This window comes from Bubalus kerabau, chromosome 7 (assembly GCF_029407905.1).
Source record: "Bubalus kerabau isolate K-KA32 ecotype Philippines breed swamp buffalo chromosome 7, PCC_UOA_SB_1v2, whole genome shotgun sequence".
Taxonomy (NCBI): Eukaryota; Metazoa; Chordata; class Mammalia; order Artiodactyla; family Bovidae; genus Bubalus; species Bubalus kerabau.
Window position 1 is genome coordinate 37,702,959 of NC_073630.1, and position 23,205 is coordinate 37,726,163.

At 40.4% G+C, this 23,205-nt stretch overlaps 2 long non-coding RNA genes across 2 annotated transcripts; both read right to left on the reverse strand.

Annotated features, from left to right (window-relative positions):
- Positions 1–1,699: 1,699 nt before the first annotated feature.
- Positions 1,700–14,065, reverse strand: LOC129657652 (uncharacterized). Its single transcript, XR_008716947.1, has 3 exons — positions 13,063–14,065; positions 9,005–9,130; positions 1,700–3,928 (listed from the first exon to the last, which is right to left on the reverse strand). It is a non-coding gene; the product is annotated as an uncharacterized LOC129657652 (long non-coding RNA).
- A 954-nt stretch (positions 14,066–15,019) lies between these two features.
- Positions 15,020–17,055, reverse strand: LOC129657653 (uncharacterized). The gene is made up of 3 exons (XR_008716948.1): positions 16,957–17,055; positions 16,092–16,185; positions 15,020–15,293 (listed from the first exon to the last, which is right to left on the reverse strand). It is a non-coding gene; the product is annotated as an uncharacterized LOC129657653 (long non-coding RNA).
- Between the last annotated feature and the right edge of the window lie 6,150 nt (positions 17,056–23,205).

The following is a 23,205-nucleotide window of genomic DNA, read 5'->3' on the forward strand; positions in this document are numbered from 1 at the left end:
CTCCATAAGAGCAGTTTAGGGTGTTTTCAATGGTAAGCATTTCATTGTCCTAGGCCCATTTTAGGTAATAGCAGAAGTAATGACAAAGAAGTGGGTTATCTGGTCCTGTTAGGGGCATTGCTGCTGCTGCTGCTAAGTCACTTCAGTTGTGTCCGACTCTGTGTGACCCCATAGACGCCAGCCCACCAGGCTCCCCTGTCCCTGGGATTCTCCAGGCAAGAACACTGGAGTGGGTTGCCATTTCCTTCTCCAATGCAAGAAAGTGAAAAGTGAAAGTGAAGTCGCTCAGTCATGTCCGACTCTTAGCGACCCCATGGACTGCAGCCCACCAGAGTCCTCCGTCTATGGGATTTTCCAGGCAAGAGTACTGGAGTGGGGTGCCATTGTCTTCTCCAGTTAGGGGCATTAAGAGTATTTTAATAATAACTGGGGTGGAATGATGTTACCTACAAGGGGGCAGGATCCTGGTTGTAGGAGTTGGTAAGTGGTTGAAGAACATATTGATAAGAGGCAATAAACCAGATGTTCCATAAAAGTGGAGTGGAGATCTGATCCTGGGGTATGTTTGTAACTTTAGGGGAAAGGTGGTAAGGGTTTGGGCCCAAATGGCCTGCAGGGCTAAATCTCAAAATGGCAAACATTATCCCTGAAAGCCCAATTGCCCTTGAAGGGATGCCACCAACAGATGGACTTTTAGTAGGCATTGTGTGCCTGTCACCCACCCTAGCAGGTTCATTGAGAGATGCTGCTGTTGCACATGTTTTAGGAAACATGGAAGATGAAGGCCTGAATATCTAGAGAGATTGGATATTATACAGCGTTTCCCTGCTAAAAGCCAGCTATTTTCTGGTTGTCCCTCCAGCAGATTATAGAGGCAACATTGTGGGCCTGGATGGGGCTCAGAAAAAAGCATGAGACTGGAGCGAAGGAAGCAGGGCACAACCTTTGAAAGAATGACATAGCTCAAGGGCATACCATAAACCCATTAATATCAAATGGGTGCCAGATGACAAGTAAAATTCAAGTAAACCTTGATGCTCAACCTGCAAACTAAGTGACACACCGAGAGGTGCCATTACAGCTTCAAGGCACCATCAAAAGACTGAGGAGTGGGTGGTTCCCCAATTGTTGAAATGATCCTCCCACTCATTAGCATATGAAATCACCCAGATCATGAAAACTAACGACACCACATTCTATGGCCTGAGCACTTTCCCTCTGCAATGGGCCACACCCTATGAAGTGTCAGTTCAGTTCAGTCGCTCAGTCGTGTCTGACTCTTTGTGCCCCATGGATCGCAGCACAGCAGGCCTCCCTATCCATCACCAATTCGCAGAGTTCATTAAGACTCATGTCCATCAAGTCAGTGATGCCATCCAGTAATCTCATCCTCTGTTGTCACCTTCTCCTCCTGCCCCCAATCCCTCCCAGCATCAGGGTCTTTTCCAATGAGTCAACTCTTCCATCAGGTGGACAAAGTATTGGAGTTTCAGCTTTAGCATCAGTCCTTCCAATGAACACCCAGGACTGATTTCCTTTAGAATGGACAGGATTGAACTCTTTGCAGTCCAAGGGACTCTCAAGAGTATTCTCCAACAGTACAGTTCAAAAGCATTGATTCGTGGGTCCTCAGCTTCCTTCACAGTCTAACTCTCACATCCATACATGACCACTGGAAAAACCATAGCCTTGACTAGACAGACCTTTGTTGGCAAAGTAATGTCTCTGCTTTTCAAAATGCTATCTAGGTTGGTCATCACTTTCTTTCCAAGGAGTAAGCATCTTTTAATTTCATGGCTACAGTCACTATCTGTAGTGATTTTGGAGCCCCCCAAAATAAAGGCAGCCACTGTTTCCACTGCTTCCCCATCGGTTTGCCATGAATGATGGGACCAGATGCCATGATCTTAGTTTTCTGAATGTTGAGCTTTAAGTCAACTTTTTCACTCTTCTCTTTCACTTTCATCAAGAGGCTTTTGAGTTCCTCTTCACTTTCTGCCATAAGGGTGGTGTCATCTGTGTATCTGAGGTTATTGATATTTCTCCCAGCAATCTTGATTCTAGCTTGTGCTTCTTCCAGCCCAGTGTTTCTCATGATGTACTCTGCATAGAAGTTAAATAAGCAGGGTGACAATATACAGCCTTGATGTACTCCTTTTCCTATTTGGAACCAGTCTGTTGTTCCATGTCCAATTCTAACTGTTGCTTCCTGACCTGCATTTAGGTTTCTCACGAGGCTGGTCAGGTGGTCTGGTATTCCCATCTCTTTCAGAATTGTCCACAGTTTATGTGATCCACATCATCAAAGGCTTTGGTATAGAAAATAAAGCAGAAATATATATTTTTTTCTGGAACTCTCTTAGTTTTTCAATGATCCAGCAGATGTTGGCAATTTGATCTCTGGTTCCTCTACCTTTTCTGTAACCAGCTTGAGCATCTGGAAGCCCATGGTTCACATATTGCTGAAGCCTGGCTTGGAGAATTTTGAGCATTACTTTACTAGAGTGTGAAATGAATGCAATTGTGTGGTAGTTTGAGCATTCTTTGGTATTGCCTTTCTTTAGGATTGGAATGAAAACTGACCTTTTCAAGTCCTGTGGCCACTGCTGAGTTTTCCAAATTTGCTGGCATATTGATTGCAGCACTTTCACAGCATCATCTTTCAGGATTTGAAATAGCTCAACTGGATTCCATCACCTCTACTAGCTTTGTTCGTAGTGATGCTTTCTAAGGCCCACTTGACTTCACATTCCAGGATGTCTGGCTCTAGGTAAGTGATCACACCATCATGATTATCTTGGTCGTGAAGATCTTTTTTGTACAGATCTTCTGTGTATTCTTGCCACCTCCTCTTAATATCTTCTGCTTCTGTTAGGTTCATACCATTTCTGTCCTTTATCGAGCCCATCTTTGCATGAAATGTTCCCTTGGTATCTCTAATTTTCTTGAAGAGATCTCTAGTCTTTCCCATTCTGTTGATTTCCTCTATTTATTTGCACTGATCACTGAGGAAGGCTTTCATATCTCTCCTTGCTATTCGTTGGAAATCTGCATTCACATGCTTATATCTTTCCTTTTCTCCTTTGCTTTTCGCTTCTCTTCTTTTCACAGCTATTTGTAAGGCAGCCATTTTGCTTTTTTGCATTTATTTTCCATGGGGATGTCTTGATCCTTGTCTCCTGTACAATGTCACAAACCTCCGTCCATAGTTCATCAGGCACTCTATCAGATCTAGTCCCTTAAATCGATTTCTCACATCTACTGTATAATCATAAGGGATTTGATTTAGATCATACCTGAATAGTCTAGTTGCTTTCCCTACTTTCTTCAATTTAATCCTGAATTTGGAAATAAAGAGTTCATGATCAGAGCCACAGTCAGCTCCCGATCTTGTTTTTGCTTACTGTATAGAGCTTCTCCATATTTGGCTGCAAAGAATGTAATCAATCTGATTTTGGTGTTGACCGTCTGGTGATGTCCATTTGTAGAGTCTTCTCTTGTGTTGTTGGAAGAGGCTGTTTGCTATGACCAGCGAATTCTCTTGGCAAAAGTATATGAGCCTTTGCCCTGCTTCATTCCATGTTCTAAGGCCAAATTTGCCTGTACCCCAGGTGTTTCTTGACTTCCTACTTTTGCATTCCAGTCCCCTATAATAAAAAGGACATCTTTTTTGGCTGTTAGTTCTAAAAGGTCTTGTAGGTCTTCATAGAACCATTCAACTTCAGCTTCCTCAGCGTTACTGATTGGGGCATAGGCTTGGATTACCGTGATATTGAATGGTTTGCCTCGGAAACGAACAGAGATCATTGTGTCATTTTTGATATTGTATCCAAATACTGTATTTTGGACTCTTTTGTGGACCATGATGGCTACTGCCGGGAGCCAGCACGGGAGATCCCACCCATTACAAAGGTCATGTAGAGAGGACCTTCAGGCAAAGGCAAATCAGGACTTGAGGGATCCCCTGGATCTGCTCAAACATCTACCCCAAAACCAGAATCTGTCTGTCTTACTATTTTATGACTTTCACCAATTCCTCTGACATTAATGGGGGACTATCCCCGACCACCTTTCTCTGAAGGAAATCAGCTAGGAACTCTATTTAATAAGTCTCCTGAGAACAATAGGATTGTTTTAATTCAGACCCCTCAGATGGCTTTCTAACTTGCCTGACAGGTTTATCCTGACTCTTACAGCTATGCATGTGATTGTTTACAGCCTCCCAACCGTGAGAGGCACGGGAAGCTTAAAACATTCTAACAATATAGAGCCTTTTGAGGAGTTAAAAATTATTAGAATAGAACTGGTGAAGGATTTCATTGTTGAGCCAATGCTTGCTGCCAAGTTTCCATATCCCTTACCCACTGTATCCCTGGGAGTATATTAATTAATATAGTTGGTATATAGAAAAATAAGTAGTGGCCTTGGTGCTAACAACTTTAGACCCTTGAGGTAATAAATTCTTTCCTTGCTACAGCCCACTGCACCTTTGCCCTATAGGAATGCAACTTTATCTAGTGCTTTCAGAGAGTGGCGCCAAACTTTAGAAAAATTACTTTTAGATAAAATAAGTTTTCTGGTTGACTAACCTTTATCAGAACAAAGAGTCATAAAATGTTAACAGGCCTCCTAGCCAGAAGATAATGTAAATCACCTAAAGCTTTTGTATACGATAGGTTTGCAGAAAGAAAGTCTGGTCTCGACAAGGGTCAGAGTTGCTGACCCTGCATCACTCTGCACCCTACATTCTCATCTATGTACAACTGAGGGTGTAAAAGCTCCTTTTGAAAATAAAGTTGCAGGACTTGCTCACCAAGCTTGGTCTCCCCGTGTCATTCATTTTTCCTTTTCTCTCTTTTTCTCTCTCTATTCTTCTTTCAGGATGACTACTTGGAACACAGGGGTCTCTGAGTTCACTTTTTTGCCTGGGCTTCTAAGAGCTGATCAGGAAGGTACCCTGCATCTTCACCAGGAAGAGGGCATCCTGCGTCCTCCCCCCACCCAGAGGGCGCCTGCAGCCTCCATGAACAGAGCAAGTTGTGTGTCAGGAGCTTTATTGGCTTTCTTTGTAAACCAAGGAAGATCAAGCTTCTTTCTCTCCCCTTTTATTTCCCTATTCGTCGATGCTGTCCTCCTGAGGGAATCCCTGGATCCTGCCGGGGCTGGACCCTGGTAGGCTACTCCATTTCTTTTAAGGGATTCCTGCTCACAGTAGTAGATATAATGGTCATCTGAGTTAAATTCACCCATTCCAGTCCATTTAGTTCGCTAATTCTTAGAATGTCGACGTTCACTCTTGCCATCTCCTGTTTGACCACTTCCAATTTGCCTTGATTTATGGACCTAACATTCCAGGTTCCTATGCAATATTGCTCTTTACAGCATCAGACCTTGCTTCTATCACCAGTCAAATCCACAACTGGGTATTGTTTTTGCTTTGGCTCCATCCCTTCATTCTTTCTGGAGTTATTTCTCCACTGATCTCCAGTAGCACATTGGGCACCTACTGACCTGGGGAGTTTCTCTTTCAGTATCCTATCATTTTGCCTTTTCATACTGTTCATGAGGTTCTCAAGGCAGGGGTACTGAAGTGGTTTGCCATTCCCTTCTCCAGTGGACCACATTCTGTCAGACCTCTCCACCATGACCCACCCATCTTGGCTGGCCCCACACAGCATGGTTTAGTTTCATTGAATTAGACAAGGCTATGGTCCATGTGATCAGATTGACTAGTTTTCTGTGATTATGGTTTCAATGTGTCTGCCCTCTGATGCCCTCTCAACACCTACCATCTTACTTGGGTTTCTCTTACCTTGAACGTTTGTATCTCCTCATGGCTGGTCCAGCAAAGTGCAGCTGCTGCTCCTTACATTGGACAAGGGGTATCTCCTTAAGGCCCCCCCTCCTGACCTTGAACGTGGAGTAGCTCCTCTAGGCCCTTTTGTGCCTGCGCAGCCGCCGCTCCTTAGACATGGCTTCTAATTCCGAACAAATCCACCTCTTACCTATATCTGCGTCTCTCACTGATTTTTTTTGCAATGAGACATCAAGAGCTTGAGCTTCATTAAGTCCTAAGACCTGTCATTCTGGGTTTTGGCCGGGCTTAAGGTCCAGTCAAATATAACTGTGTGACTAAGCATAGCACAGAGTACCTGCCATTTAAGTTTCAGTCCTAATCTTATGTAAATAGTTTCAAACACAACTTTGGGAAATGGAAAGATGATGACCTGCCCAATACTTTTTAATCAGTGGCTTGGGTGGAGAGAGGAGCTGAAAGATGGGAGAAAAAAGAAGTGGGACAAACATGCCTAGGAATCCCCTTCATAACCTGCTGGAAAATCTGCTAAATACCTGACCTGTGCTCACAGTTTTCATTGGCCTGATCCTTGGCACAAAGAAGATTAAGGACAGAAGGACCCTCACCCACTTGGGCAACAGCCACTAAGGCATAGCAGATAGGACACACTGGGAAGAAGCCCCTGCCAGAGTCCCTCAACTGCACCCACTGCTGCTTGCCTGTTCTCGGGGGGTTCGAGGAAACAAGACATGAGACACTGTAAAGGAATTAAGATGTTTAGCCATATATCCTTCCAGCCATAGGGGTGAGGACCTCCTACCTTAACAGTAGGTCTTATGGAATCTGAGACTGAGCTGTGAGAGCTTTCTGCCAAGTGTGTTTAGCACAAGTTTGTCCCAGTTTTCAGCACACTGGGCTTCTTGGCACTTCCACTGCGCTGGGTTTTCTTCATATTCAGCTTCCACTGTGGGTCCTTTCACAAAGTTGGGCCTCTTATGTGTTTGGCCTCCACCTCACGGGGACCAAGCCAAGGTTGTTTCAGCCAGGTTAAAACCGAGAAATGGCACCAGAGATGTCAGAGAAGTGTGTAATTTCCTCAGTTCTGTCTCGCTGCAGCAAAAATTTGAAGTGCTGGACCAGCGTTAATGCTGTATTACAGCTCAGTTTCAATGGCAGACCAGTGTTATGGCTTGGTTACAGCTCAGTTTAAACGTTGGAACAATGTTCCAGCTCAGTTACAGCTCAGTTTTATTTGGCAAGCAAAGGAAAAATACATCCTCAAGGCATGAGGGTGGGCCTACTAAAAAGAAGGAAAGAGAAGAGATAGGCTCAATTTTTGGTTCCTCTTTATATATATATATTTTTTTCCTCCCCCTGAGCTTGCCCTATGTATATTTGGCTAGCCAGGAGGGCTGTTTGTTTCACCTGAGGTTCTCAGTCCGGTTCTTGGACCTTCTTCTGTTCTATTTTCACGGGCTTTTTCCTTTCTTTGTCATTTAGCCACCACTATCTTGGACTCTTTTTTCCTATTCTAACTACTTAAGAGTTCATGTATTTGACTTTATTCTTTCTTCCTTTTGTGGCTTCAAGTATTTTATGATTGTATTCTTTATTTCTTAGTATAGTTCTATTTCAGTTGCTCAGTTGTGTCCGACTCTTTGCGACCCCATGAATTGCAGCACGCCAGGCCTCCCTGTCCATCACCAACTCCAAAAGTTCATTCAAACTCATGTCCATCGAGTCAGTGATGACATCCAGCCATCTCATCCTCTCTCCTCCCCTTCTCCTCTTGCCCCCAATCCCTCCCAGCATCAGAGTCTTTTCCAATGAGTCAACTCTTCGCATGAGGTGGCCAAAGTCCTGGAGTTTCAGCTTTAGCACCAGTCCCTCCAAAGAAATCCCAGGGCTGATCTCCTTTAGAATGGACTGGTTGGATCTCCTTTCAGTCCCAGGGACTCTCAAGAGTCTTCTCCAACACCACAGTTCAAAAGCATCAATTCTTCAGTGCTCAGCTTTCTTCACATCCATACATGATCACTGGAAAAACCAGAGCCTTGACTAGATGGAACTTTGTTGGCAAAGTAATGTCTCTGCTTTTCAATATGCTATTTAGGTTGGTCATAACTTTTCTTCCAAGGAGTAAATGTCTTTTAATTTCATGGATGCAATCACCATCTGTAGTGATTTTGGAGCCCCCCAAAATAAAGTCTGCCACTGTTTACATTGTTTCCCCATCTATTTGCCATGAAGTGATGGGACCAGATGCCATGATCTTCGTTTTCTGAATGTTGAGCTTTAAGCCAACTTTTTCACTCTCTTCTTTCACTTTCATCAAAAGGCTTTTTAGTTCCTCTTCAATTTCTGCCATAAGGGTGGTGTCATCTGCACATCTGAGATTATTGATATTTTTCCTGGAAATTTCTTAGTATATCAGTAATTTAAAAAGAAAAGCAAAAGACACTTTTTTTTTTTTTTAGTGGTTGCCCTTGAGTTTGCAATATACACTTACATCTGATGCAATTCAAATTATAGGATACTAATTCATGAGTAGTGAGAATATATTTCAGTGATAAATAATCCTAATTCCCTCGTTCCATCCTCTAGATCATTTATTTCATATATATAAAAATGTGATTAAATATCAGTCTTTTATTGAGACTCTGTCTCTGGACTCTGAGCCATAAGTATTTTTTTTAGCCTTTTTTTTGGCAACTACAAATTGGCACTTGCTAACTACCTCTACCAGGATTAAATAAATCATGCACTGATGCAGCTGCTGATTTTCAACACTTCCTAAAATGAGTTCAGAGTGGAGAGCAGAAATGAGGCACTCTGTGCTCAGAGGAGGTGGGAGAACTGACAGGACAGTTCTCCAGATAATTTAGGTAGTTTCAGGAGTTGATTTTATGAGCCCAATTCTTATACCTCCCCATATCTAGAAGAATACTAAAATATTTAATGGTGATGATGGTTCCTTGTGACTAGCAAAAGCTTCACAAGATGCCGAGGTCCAGCCCCAGCTGATCCAGGGTATTCGAAGGGGAGACGGAGTAGGCGACCTATTTATTTATTTATTTATTCAGAGATATAAAGAATAATAGAATAAGGATAGCTCAGTAGGAAAATTCAGTGGAGAAAAGAAGCTGAGTAGCTTGGTTTCTGCGGGAGACCAATAAAACTTCAAGACAAGAAGTTTGCACCACTTACGTAGGCCGCAGGCGTCCTTCCGTTCTCCCGAAGGAGAGGAGACACTGAGGCCTCCCCGGTCAGATCTTAGAAGCCCAGGCATAATTAGTAAGCATGGTGGGTTCTGCACTTCAGATGGAGACTCAGCTGGAAGTTAAAGGGAAGAATGACATGGGGAGACCAAGCGTTGGTGAGCAAGGCCCATAACTTTATTTTTAACAGGGGCTTTTATACCCTAAGTTACACATAGAGGATAATAGGGGATGCAAAGTCTGCAGTCTTTGATGCTTATCAAAAACCAGGGTTTCTTTCCTGCAAATTTATCGTATACAAATGGTTTAGGTGACTTACATCATCTTCTGGCCAGAAGGCCTATTAACATTTTTTGACAAGGACTTATCAACAAAGACTTATTTTCTCTAAGAGTAATTATTTTAAGGTTTGGCGCCATCTTTCGAAGATAAAATTGCCTTCCTATAGGGCGGAGTTGTAATGGGTTTACGAAGGAAAGAATTTATTACCTTAAGGGTCTAAAGTTACTAACACCAAGGCCACTACTTATTTTTTCTACATACCAACTATTAATTAATACATATTCAAGGACACAATTCAGGGGATGTGGAAACTTGGCAACAAACATTGGCTCATCAATGAAATCTTTTACTAGTTTTATTCTGACAGTTTCTAACTCTCTGAGAGGCTCTAAGTTATTTGAATATCTTAAGCTTCCTATGCCTCTTGAGGCTGGGAGACTATAAATAATCGTATGCATAGCTGTAGGTGTCTGGGCAAACTTGTCAGGCGAGTTAGAGAGCCATCTGAGGGGTTTGGATTTAAACACTCCTAATTGCCCAGGAACTTTATTAATTGGAGCTGTAAGTTAGCTCTTTGACAGAGAGAGCGAGATGGTGGTGGGGGACAGCCCCCAGTAAAGTCAAAGGTGAGAGCACAAGGCAATAAAGTAGGCAGACTCTGTTTTTTTGGGGGTAGATGCTCGAGAATATCCGGGGGCACTCCCAAGGCTCGATCCCGCCTTTGCGTATGCCGAGCCTCCTTCCTCATGACCTTTGTCACGAGTGGAATGTCTCTCGCCAGCTCCCGGCAACAAGACAACCAGAAACCTGGAAAAATATGTGCTTGATTGCATGTATTTCCTGTTCACCAAATTCTCGTATATACTGACCATCCCCCCGACTTACTTGGAGTAGTTTATCAGAGCTATCTGAGGTGCAGTCTCCTGGGCTGCAGTCCTCATTTGCCCTAAATAAAACTTTACTTGAAACTCTCATGTTGTGCATCTTTTATTAAGCCAACATTCCTTAAGTGGGACAGTGCATGGATACAGTGGGCTAGGGTTTGGTAATTTCCTTTCCCCATATCAGTTAGACTTTGATACTACCGAGGAAGGTTAGGCTCTGGTAAATTAATTTTTGAGCACAGGTCTTGCTAAGGAGACCAGAGCATTCTAATGTATTTCAAAACAGAGTCTTTGATATTCTGCTAGAAGTACAGGGGTAATTTTTTCCAATGTTCATTTTGAGAGTCTATTCCTCCTGGGGATAACTAGCACTAGGATAAGGAAAGACAGAATGGGAATAAAAAAATGTTGCTGGCCAGCATGGGAGATTTGGAGTTAAAAACGCCAAGGGTACCCAGTCACTGGAAGCCTCCCATGACTTCAAGAGACCTACCTTCATGAGCTCCACCAGGTTCTCACAGTGAACTTTACAGAATATCTGCTGAGCTTACAACACGTAGCTGAGAAAAGGCATGGTTTTGAAACGAGAACACTCTGTTCTCCCCAGAAAGGCCTCTCCCAGGAAAAACTAACCAGAATAAAGTCTATACACTGTATTTAAAATCACATTTTTATTATGCTTTTCCCTTTATGTGATCCTATTATGATGACCTACACTGCCAGATGATTTTAGTTAAAGTATACAATGTTCTCTAAAGTTGTTTTCAGGGTATTTTCAAAACCTGTTCAGACAAGATATATGTGCCAACTTCTCAGGAGAGCAATTGGTACACTAACTCTGTTCATTTACTCTGAGTAACAGAAACATCTTCTGTAATTGAACTCAAGTACCACTTTCATATATGATAGTGAGTATTGACTTAGATATGGATTGTTTCAGTGGGAGAATATTTTTCACCTGGAATTGTGTAGGAATCTGATCAAAATCAACTAGCTTCATTTCTATACATATATTTATAAAAAGTTGATTCTAAATATTTCAGATTTTAAAAAGAGGCAATGGGTTATTAAAGTTTAACTTTGGAGCACGTGTATACCTGTGGCAGATTCATGTTGATGTAGGGCAAAATCAATACAATATTGTAAAGTTAAAAATAAAATAAAGTTTAATAAAAGTTTAACTTTAATAAAAGAATAAGTAGTCTAATTCTCTGACTTCAAGACTTTTTCATGTAAGTAAAAAAGATAAATATGAGGGTTAACATTAAATACAGGAAAAGTGCTTGTCATTTAATTATAATTAAGATCTTAATATTTTTATAATTGACAGGAATGGAACTAAGTTTAAAAGTAATTCTTTTACCTGGGTATACCGTTTAATTTTACATTTTCATATTTTTTAGAACTGTTCATCAAAAGTAATTAAAAATATGTTAATTTCAGGTTGCTGTGTGCTCCCCATGTTTACTGAAATGACCTTACTGCCGAAAGAAATTTAATTACCCATCCATCTGAATAAGTTAATCAGAGAATAGAACTGAGTTAATCAAATGAACAGCGGCATAGTACTATCTAAAGACGACATACTCAGATGTAGAATTGCTTTTGAAAAAGAAGGTAATTAAAACCAAATACTTTTAAGTGACTGAAAGAATAAGGAAGAACAAAATAATCTGAACAGAGGTTCACTCAATATAGAGAAGGGCTCTGTATTTCGAACATTTTCAGTCTACACAGCAATGCAATATCAGGGGAGAAACTTTATCCTCATTTTTGTATTTTCTTTCCCACCTTGTAATATGGTTTGGTGAAATAAGTGCTCAGCATTGCCTAAAGTGGAATATAACCTCAAAGATTCTGTTTTTTCTTACTGTATTCATTCAACAATGGATGCAGGCTTCCCTTGCGGCAGTGGGTAAAGAATCTGCCTGCAAAGCAGGAGACTTGGTTCAATCTCTGGGTCTGGAAGATCCCTGGAGACGGAAATGGCAACTCACTCCAGTATTCTTGCCTGAAGAATCCCATGGACAGAGGAGCCTGGCAGGCTACAGTCCATGGGGTCCCAAACAGTCAGACATAGCCTAGCGACTAAACCACCACCACCAATTTTTACACGGATTTGTGAGAAAACCAGTATTTAGTTCTGTATAATCCATAATATTAAAACATTTTAAGTACAAAGGAATATTTATAATAAGTACATATGTTGTAAGCTGCTAGTTTAGTTCTGAAGTTAAAACACTTAACAAAAAAAAAAAAAAAAACTTGAGAAGTGGCTATATAGATATGTAAAATGAGAGACCTCATCTGTTGTTAAGATTAGTTATTCAAATTTAATGCTCAATGGCATTTTCATTTCAATTTAATAGGTAAAAGTAAGTAACTTGCTTCCACTATATCCATGAAGACAATTTAAAAGAAAAAGCTAAACTTTATGAATTATGAATGATTCCATTCTTTTAGTACAAAAAGAATTTTTTTTTCCTGGCTGACTCTGAACTTTCTCATGCTTTCAGCTATTTCTTATATTAAAGTGATCTTGACTGTTATCTTCTATCCTGAATTTCAAAGCCAAAAATGGACTACACAATTGAAACTTAAATTCAACAGGCATAAAAAGTGAAAAATTAGGAACCCTGAAGAGCTTCACTATGATTCTAGCCCCTTTCACTTCTTTTTTTTTTTTTTTTAAAGAATCAAACAAAGCATAAATATCTAGTAACCTACACTAAAAATCTGGAAGTTTCTTGGTTAAAGTCTCTGCAACAATTTTGTGCCTTTGCAAAAACTGGAGAACCCTTCACCCAAAAGTTGGCTTGAGCATCGAGGCAGATGATACACACACACACACCAAGAAAGTATGAAAAGATTTATAGCTTACATAGTGGAGGTCTCTGGAATAAGCAGAGCAGTCACCAACAGGCCAGAGAAGGCTGGAGGGAGCCAGGAAAGTTGGCTGGGTTGAGGCTTTTATTATGGGGGCAGGGCTGGGAGGCAGGAGATAGGCTGACTTGAATTGTCTATTCATGCTAAAGAGGGAACACCTGGGCTTCCTTTTCATAGGGCCCAGGTGAGAGGCACTGGAAAAGTCTGGTCTGAGGTTCAGGAGCTGTTTTCTTCAGTTGAAACGGTGGACAAGACCCTGTGTCCTTGTCTTTTGAAGTAAAATACTGGTTCCAGAGTTAGTGACTGGGAAATGTCAAGATGTAGAAACAAAGAATAGCTGTTGGACTGGGAACTGGGAACAATTTAGACTATAATTCTGCCACATGGCAAAATCACAGAACTCCCAGTTCCCTGAAAGATACAAATAAAGGCCTGACTCCTGAACTGTTTTTTTCCAGGAAGCAGACCCCTAACCAGATAAAAACTGCTGACAGCAAGAGTGTAAACTGTAGACTGGTTGAAACCAGAAGGTTGATGATGCTTGAAAATTTCACCTTGATGCCAACCAATCCAAGAATTGTCCAGGAGCTGATCACACCCTGCTCTTTGAAGACTATAAAAATCCTCACTACCCATTCCAGGGTGGGTCACACAGTCTTGAAGGCATTAACCCCCTCTGGACCTCTTTGCCTGGCAAAGCAATAATAGCTACTCTTTTCTACTTCACCCAAAATTATGTCTCCATGTTTCCATTAGACACCAGTGAACAGAGGCCAAGTTTCAGCAACAGAGTCAAACATCAAAGTATTACAAATATCATTCATACAATCATCAACATGGTCTTCCAATGTGACGCCCCCAAATTTTTCTGCTTTTCTTCACTCTCCACTCCTGCTACCCCTCTTTTAGGTTTAAGAGGCTACATCTTTGTCTGAACCTCTCTGACTGGATGTTGATTTATCATATCACTGTAATCTTGTATTCAACTTCTGTCCTTCTTACATATGATTTCTAGAACACAGCAAAAATTACACTTACCTTCCAACATCATTCTCTGCTGCTTCAATAAAACTAAAGTATATTTTTATTATGACACATGCAATATATTGATCTGTTTGTTTTGTATCTAACCATCAATCCATCTCCTTCAATAAGCCCTTTAAACTGGAGTCATGTCTACTAATTATTGTATCATGTTAATCACCTGTGTCTGGCACATGGCATGGCAATGACAACTGCTGAAAATTTCAACTTTTGGGCCCAAGATTGTGAAGATCCCATTCATCACTGGAAGCTCCCTATCCACAGAATTAGTTTTCTGAGTTATGGTCTAATACGTGATTTAGAATTAGATCAAATACTTAGATTTATTTCAACTAATAAAATTAGTTAAAATTAGATAAAATCTCAAGTATTTCAAAACATATCTTGTAGTCTTTATGTAATTTTGAGCATACCTCTCTACCTATTGATAAGCAGGTGATAAAGTAAGTTACACCAGCTCAATTCCTCCAGAGTGTGTCTGGTAGCCTTTTAGCACTGCATACTCTTAGGAAAGAATTTCAAGAGCAAAAAGGCACATTTTGTATTTGCATTAAAAAAACAAACAAACAAACAAACAAAAAACTGCATTTGGATAGAAACTCATTAATGGCCAAGATACCATATTCTAAAATTTCAGCAAATAATAGCATATGAATGAAAAATTTTAACTTTTCAACATAATAGTTTGAAATGGCAATTTGGGGCAGGGGAAACAAAATATATTCTTTTTTCCAGCACATAATACATTTGAATCTTTTCTTCAGCTGCATGTACAGTACTGGATCTTTAAAAAAAAACTAAACAAAATCTTGGATATAACTTCATTATTAATTATTTTCTATTATGTTAAAGGGAAGAGGCTGAGATATTACAGAGTTTTTGGAATTTTTTTTTTTTTCGCACACTTGGATGGTAACATTTTTAGCGTATTCTCAACATATTTAACAAAAGAATTCACATCACCAATATTTGGGAGATATTTCATACCGAGACAAAAAAATGCATCTTTAGCAAGATATAACTTTGCTCCCCAATTTGATACTTCAGTTCAGTTCAGTCACTCAGTCATGTCTGACTCTTTGCGACCCCATGGACTGCAGCATGCCAGGCTTCCTTGTCCATCACCAGCTTCCAAAGTTTGCTCAAACTTATGTCCACTGAGTCAATTTGATCCTTGATATTCTCCAAAATTGACAAAGCCATACAGAATAAAGATTAGGAATCAAATATCTCTGCCTGCATTTGTGAGTAATCAGTGTATAGAATAAAACAGGTAAGATTGCCTAGTGATTTGAATTAAAACAAATAACTGTAGCTGTTACATGTTTAATGTTATTATTAATAATAAACTACAAATCATTATGCAATAAAATATATTAAAATGCTAAACACCTTTAAAAATTATTTGTTTGCATGCAGCCTTACATGATGAGAGATAAAATGTAATTTAAACATAGCACAATGGTCCTCATATGTGTATCTCCATAAATGTGTACCTTCATAAATGCTTCACAAATGTGGAAACTAAATTTAAATCTTCATGTTTACATGTGTAGAAAGGTGTTTTGTGTGCATATCTCTGCCTACCTAAGATAATTTGCAGAGTTCAAAAAAATAATAATAACAGAAACAAACAGTATAATTGACTTACCCAAAATTCTGAATTTGCCATATGCACACATTTTAACTCAGAAAAACTACTTACATAATTATTATCAAGATATACTGATCTTGATTTCATAATTAAGTTGATTAGACCAGTAACATGATTAATAGTAGTTTCTTCAAAGGCATTTCTTAAAAATGATGTCCATTTTGTAACTGTGGATCCATACAGAAAATGGTTTTAAGATCATGACACACTATATGCTTCGATACTGCCTTCATTTTTCACAATTCACAGAGAGATATATGATTTTAGATTGATCTGAGGCAGAGAAATTAAGTCACATTTGAACTATTGAGGTAATAAACACTTACCTTAACATAATTAGTGATCAACTTCGTTTCCTCTGTTTCTTCAAAGATCATCAATATTGACAATGAATCCATCCAAAAATTGCCAGGTACTTCCCTGAAAGGGAGGAGATGACATCTATGAAAATGTTCTTTTCCAACCAAAAATCAAATTGCTGGCAAAAAAAGCACTCACTGAATTTTAAAGCCCAAAGTGTGAGATAGTAGCAAACAAGATACCTTTTGAGATGGGAGAGAAGGAGTTTCTGGGGCTTTTGGGAAATACTATTTATTCATTACTTCATGATTGGATAATGATTCATCTGAAAAAAAGCTTTTTCCAGTCAATTCAAGTAAAGTATTACCACACATAGAAGATTTGGTCACAATGAACAGCAGAGAAAGAGAATAAACATCTGCTACAGCAAGATGTCTGTAAGTGGAAAAAGGGAAACCTTTCAACAGTAAGCTCTGGTAAGTCCTTGTCATTGGTTTGTGGACTCCAATAATGGTTATTTAAAATACCTTGGTCCCAAAGATTCAAATTTACATGTATTCAGATGATGTCATAAACGCTGAAATACATATTTATGTAGTTTAGTTTTTCATTGTTGGAAGCTCCCCCTTTCCCAGAGCCATTTTAATTGATAATGAAATCTAATTGATTTCAAAACCAAAGTTTTGACTTGAAAAAAAGATGAATTTTGGCTGTCCACAAATACTCAGAAAATGAGGTCTCTCATTAAGGAAACAATGAGTGTCACTGCCAATACTCTCTATAAGGTGACAAAAATCACCACAGCCCACATGTAAAGCCATCTCAGACAATTTCATGTGTGAGTCACCGAGGTGTATAAACTTCAGCTGATAAATAATATAATAATATTACCATTATTAGGCAGGATTGGGGGCACTGAGTGTAGCAGTACATGCATGGGGTCTTTTGAAGGAGGTCACCATTATCTTCATTAACTCCACCACAGTTTGGTCCCAGGTAAATAGCAGGGAGGAAACACAGCTCCACCCATCAACAGAAAATTGGATTAACCATTTACTGAACATGGCCCCACCCATCAGACCAAGACCCAGTTTTCCCTTCAGTCAGTCTTTCCCATCTGGAAGTTTCCATAAGCCTTTTATCCTTTTCCATCAGAGGGCTACTGCTGCTGCTGCTGCTAAGTCACGTCAGTCATGTCCAACTCTGTGTGACCCCAGAGATGGCAGCCCACCAGGCTCCCCTGTTCCTGGGATTTTCCAGGCAAGAACACTAGAGTGGGTTGGCATTTCCTTCTCCAACGCATGAAAGTGAAAAGTGAAAGTGAAGTCACTCAGTCGTGTTCCACTCCTAGTGACCCTATGGACTGCAGCCCACCAGGCTCCTCTGTCCATGGGATTTGCCAGGCAAGAGTGCTGGAGTGGGTTGTCATTGCCTTCTCTCCATCAGAGGGCAGACAGACTGAAAACCACAATCACAGAAAACTAACCATCTGATCACATGGACCACAGCCTTGTCTAGCTCAATGAAACTGTGTGCCATGCCGTTTAGGGCCACCCAAGATGGACAGGTCATGGTGGAGAGTTCAGACAAAATGTGGTCCACTGGAAAAGGGAATGGCAAGCCACTTCAGTATTCTTGCCTTGAGAACCCCATGAACAGTATGAAAAGGAAAAGATAGGACACTGAAAGATGAACTCCCCAGGTGTGTACGTGCCCAATATGCTACTGGAGTTCAGTGGAGAAATAACTCCAGAAATAATAAAGAGATGGGGCCAAAGCAAAAACAACACCCAGTTCTGGATGTGACTGGTGACAGAAGCAAGATCCGATGCTGTAAAGAGCAATACTGCATAGGAACCTGGAATGTTAGGTCCATGAATCAAGGCAAATTGGAAGTGGTCAAACAGGAGATGGCAAGAGCGAAAGTCTATATTTTAGGAATCAGTGAATTAAAATGGACCGAAATAAGTGAATTTAACTCAGATGACCATTATATCTACTACTATGGGCAAGAATCTATAAGAAAAAAATGAAGTAGCCATCATTGTCAACAAAAGAGTCCTGTTAATTTCCAAGGCAAACCATTTAATCAGGGCAATCCAAGTCTATGCCCTGACCAGTAATGCTGAAGAAGCTGAAGTTGAATGGTTCTATGAAGACCTACAGGACCTTCTAGAACTAACACCCAAAAAAGACATCCTTTTCATTATAGGGGATTGGAATTCAAAAGTAGGAAGTCAAGAAGCATCTGGAGTAACAGGCAAATTTGGCCTTGGAGTACAGAATGAAGCAGGGCAAAGGCTAATATACTTTTGCCAAGAGAATGCACTGGTAATAGCAAACACCCACTTCTAACAACACAAGAGAAGACTCTACACATGGACATCACCAGATGGTCAACACCAAAATCAGATTGATTATATTCTTTGCAGTGAAAGATGGAGAAGCTCTATACAGTCAGCAAAAACAAGACCAGGAGCTGACTGTGGCTCAGAACATGAACTCCTTGTTGCCATATTCAGACTTAAAATGCAGAAAGTAGGGAAAACCACTAGACCATTCAAGGATGACCTAAATCAAATACCAAATGATTATACAGTGGAACTGAGAAATAGATTTAAGGGACTAGATCTGATAAACAGAGTGCCTGATGAACTATGGACAGAGGTTTGTTACATTATACAGGAGACAGGGAGCAACATCATCCTCAAGAAAAAGAAATGCAAAAAAGAATAATGGTTGTCTGAGGAGGCCTTACAAATAGCTGTGAAAAGAAGAGAAGCCAAAAACAAAGAAGAAAAGGAAAGATATACCCATTTGAATGCTGAGTTCCAAAGAAAAGTAAGGAGAGATAAGAAAGCCTTCCTCAGTGATCAGTGAAAAGAAATAGAGAAAAACAACAGAATAGGAAACACTAGAGATCTCTTCAAGAAAATTATAAATATTGAGGGAACATTTCATGCAAAGTGAAAGTGAAGTCGCTCAGTTGTGTCTGACTCTTTTTAGACCCCATGGACACCAGCCTCCTTGGACCATGGGATTTTCTAGGCAAGAGTACTGGAGTGGGTTACCTTTCCTTCTCCAGAGAACTTCCTGACCCAGGGATGGAACCCAGGTCTCCTGCATTGTAGAGAGAAGCTTTACCATCTGAGCCACAATGGGCTCAATAAAGGACAGAAATGTTATGGACCTAACAGAAACAGAAGATATTAAGAAGAGGTGGCAAGCATACACAGAAGAACTGTACAAAAATGATCTTCACCACCCAGATAATCAGGATGGTGTGATCACTCACCTAGAGCCAGATATCCTAGAATGTGAAGTCAAGTGGGCCTTAGAAAGCATCACTATGAACAAAGCTAGTGGAGGTGATGGAATTCCAGTTGAGCTATTTCAAATCCTAAAAGATGATGCTGTGAAAGAGCTGCACTCGATATGCCCACAAATTTGGAAACCTTAGCAGTTGCTACAGGACTGGAAAAGGTCAGTTTTCACTCCAATCCCAAAAAAAGACAATGCCAAAGAATGCTCAAACTACCACACAATTGCACTCATATCACACTCTAGTAAAGTAATGCACAAAATTCTCCAAGCCAGGCTTCAACAATACATGAACTGTGAAATTCCAGATGTTCAAGCTGGATTTTGAAAAAGCAGAGGAACCAGAGATCAAATTGTCAACATCTGTTGGATCATTGAAAAAGCAAGAGAGTTCCAGAAAAACATCTACTTCTGCTTTATTGACTATGCCAAAGCCTTGACTGTGTGGATCACAATAAACTGTGTAAAATTCCTACAGAGATGGGAATACCAGACCACCTGACCTGCCTCTTGAGAAACCTATATGCAGGTCAGGAAGCAACAATTAGAACTGGACATGGAACAACAGACTGGTTCCAAATAGGAAAAGGAGTACATCAATGCTGTATATTGTCACCCTGCTCATTTAACATATATGCAGAGTACATCATCAGAAACGCTGGGCTGGAGGAAGTACAAGCTGGAATCAAGATTGCCGGGGGAAATATCAATAGCCTCAGATATGCAGATGACACCACCCTTATGGCAGAAAGTGAAGAAGAACTAAAGAGCCTCTTGATGAAAGTGAAAGAGGACAGTGAAAAAGTTGGCTAAGATCTCAACATTCAGAAAACGAAGATCATGGCATCCGGTCCCAACACTTCATGGCTAATAGATGGAGAAACGGTGGAAATCGTGGTAGACTTTATTTTTCTGGGCTCCAAAATCACTGCAGATGGTGACTGCAAACATGAAATTAAAAGACACTCTTTGGAGGAAAAGTTATGACCAACCTACACAGCATATTAAAAAGTAGAGATGTAACTTTGCCAACAAAGATCCATCTAGTCAAGGCTATGGTTTTTCCAGTAGTCGTGTTTGGATGAGGTAGTTGGACTATAAAGAAAGCTGAGCACTGAAGAATTGATGCTTTTGAACTGTGGTGTTGGAGAAGACTCTTGATAGTCCCCTGGACTACAAGGAGATCCAAACAGTCCGTCCTAAAGGAAATCAGTCCTGAATATTCATTGGAAGGACTGATGTTGAAGCTGAAACTCCAATACTTTGGACACCTGATACAAAGAGCTGACTCATTTGAAAAGACCTGAATGCTGGGAAAGATTGAAGGCAGGAGGAGAAGGGGACGACAGAGGATGAGATTGTTGGATGGCATCACCGACTCAATGGACATGAGTTTGTGTTAACTCCAGAAGTTGGTGATGGACAGGGAAGCCTGGCGTACTGCGGTTCATGGGGTCGCAAAGAGTCTGACATGACTGATCGACTGAACTGGACTGACTGAATATTACCCTTCCAAGAGTGGCCAGGACTCAGGTAAAGTGTATTAGGAACAGTTGCTGTTTAGTCACTAAGTCATGTCCCACTCTTTGCAACCACATGGATTATAGACCTCTAGGCTCCTGTCCATGGGATTTCCCAGGCAAGAATACTGGAGTGGGTTGTCAGTTTCTTCTCCAGGGGATCTTCCTGACCCAGGCATCAAACGCACATCCCGTGCATAGTAGGCGAGTTCTTTACCACTGAGCCACCAGGGAAGTTGCTTTAACAGTAGAATGTGCTTATAAAGGATTTGGTGTGAAATACTTAGTCCTTAACCTGCAGAAGTGGCAGACTATCAGAAAGGTAAAATGCTTTTGGTAAGTAGGAAAATGCTTTCCTTCTTCATCTGGACATAGACAGTGAAGGAGGTAGAAGGAGAACATGTTTATGATGGGAAGATTGTCGGAACACAAACACTGAACAGAGTGGAGACCTGCCCCTTCTTGAGTGTCTCAGCCTCCACAACTTAGAAGACTTTGGACTGACCTACTAGGAGTTTACTTCATCTCAACAAGCAGAGTGCCAAATTCTGTAACTAATACAGAGATGTAACTGTACAATATATCACCATCTTATTATCTAGGTAGGCATCATGTAATGGTTAGCTAAGCTATTTATACCTGATTATGCACACCAGAACTGTGCAGAAAGTTTAGAAATATTTCATTAAGTACCCCCACTTAAAACAATAATCTTTTTTCCCTAAAAATGTTAATGCACAATATCTTTTTTCATTCAGTACATTTACATTTTGAAATCATTTGAGCAACAAACTTGTGATCAGTTTGCAAACAGTATTCTAGAATCTAATTTATTGTTTTAGAAATGTGAATACATAACTTTATGTTCTTTTGCATGAAGATATTCTTTGTGACTGTGAAAAATTAAACATTTACTGAGACAAAATAAACTCTGGATACAGAATACAAGGTTGGTATGTATCACTAATTAAATATATATTGGTAGAATCATTGTCTATAATACTGTCTGAAATCCCTTTCAAGTTTTAGTGACTTTTAAAAACTAAAGGAAATTTATAACAAGTAAGTAATTTGATCCCTATTAAAGGAAAAGATATTAGAATCTTACATGTATTTAATAGTGAATCTCTATGTCATCAAGTGTTTATAGACCATCTACTGTGTTAGCCATGAAAGTAGATCTTCTATCTTCGATTACATGAAGCAAAATGACCTGACAGCCCCAGCGGCTAAGTTCTGCAAGGTACCACCTTGTTTGCTTGGGGGCCATACTCCCCATGGGCTGCTCCCAGCCAGTGACTACACAAGGCAGAGACACTAAGGTGGGGAATTCTTGGGAGACTCATGGGTCTTCTGATGATGATTTTAGGTTTAGGTTTAGGTTTATGGTTTAAGGGCAACTGAGGATTCCTCAGAGCTTTGTTGACCTTTTCTTAGTACTGTACCAAAGCTTCTTCCAACAAACTGGCTCTCCTTTTTCCCTCTCTCCTTTACCCTGGGTCAGATCTGCATAGTGGTTGGATGGGTCTCTTCATTATTCTCATTTCCCTTGCCTAATTTTCACTTTCTGGTCTTTCCCTTATTTCCTGAACAATTTAATCCCATTTTGATTTCTGCTTATCTAATAGTCAAGGCTATGGTTTTTCCAGTGGTCATGTATGGATGTGAGGGTTGAACTGTGAAGAAAGCTGAGTGCCAAAGAATCAATGCTTTTGAACTGTGGTGTTGGAGAAGACTTGAGAGTCCCTTGGACTGCAAGGAGATCCAACCAGTCCATTCTAAAGGAGATCAGTCCTGGGTGTTCTTTGGAAGGAATGATGCTAAAGCTGAAACTCCAGCACTTTGGCCACCTCATACGAAGTGTTGACTCATTGGAAAAGACATTGGAGAGGGCTTGGGGGCAGAAGGAAAAGGGGATGACAGAGGATGAGATGGCTAGATGGCTAGATGGCATCACTGACTTGATGGACATGAGTTTGAGTCAACTCTGGGAGTTGGTGATGGACAGGGAGGCCTGGCATGCTGCAATTCATGGGGTCGCAAAGAGTCAGACATGACTGAGTGACTGAACTGAACTGAAGGACCCAAATGAACATATTTACTATATACTAGGCACTTTGAAAAGTGCTGTAAAGTATAACGACTTTAAATCAGGATCGTCGACCCATCTCTGCCTCCTCATACCTTTCTTCAGTACCTTCATTTGTTAATGGGTGGGATGCGATGAAATCATTTTCAGGAAACCTTTGGCCCCCAAATTCTGCTGAGTTTCACCTATGGAATTATCAGTGAAGATTAC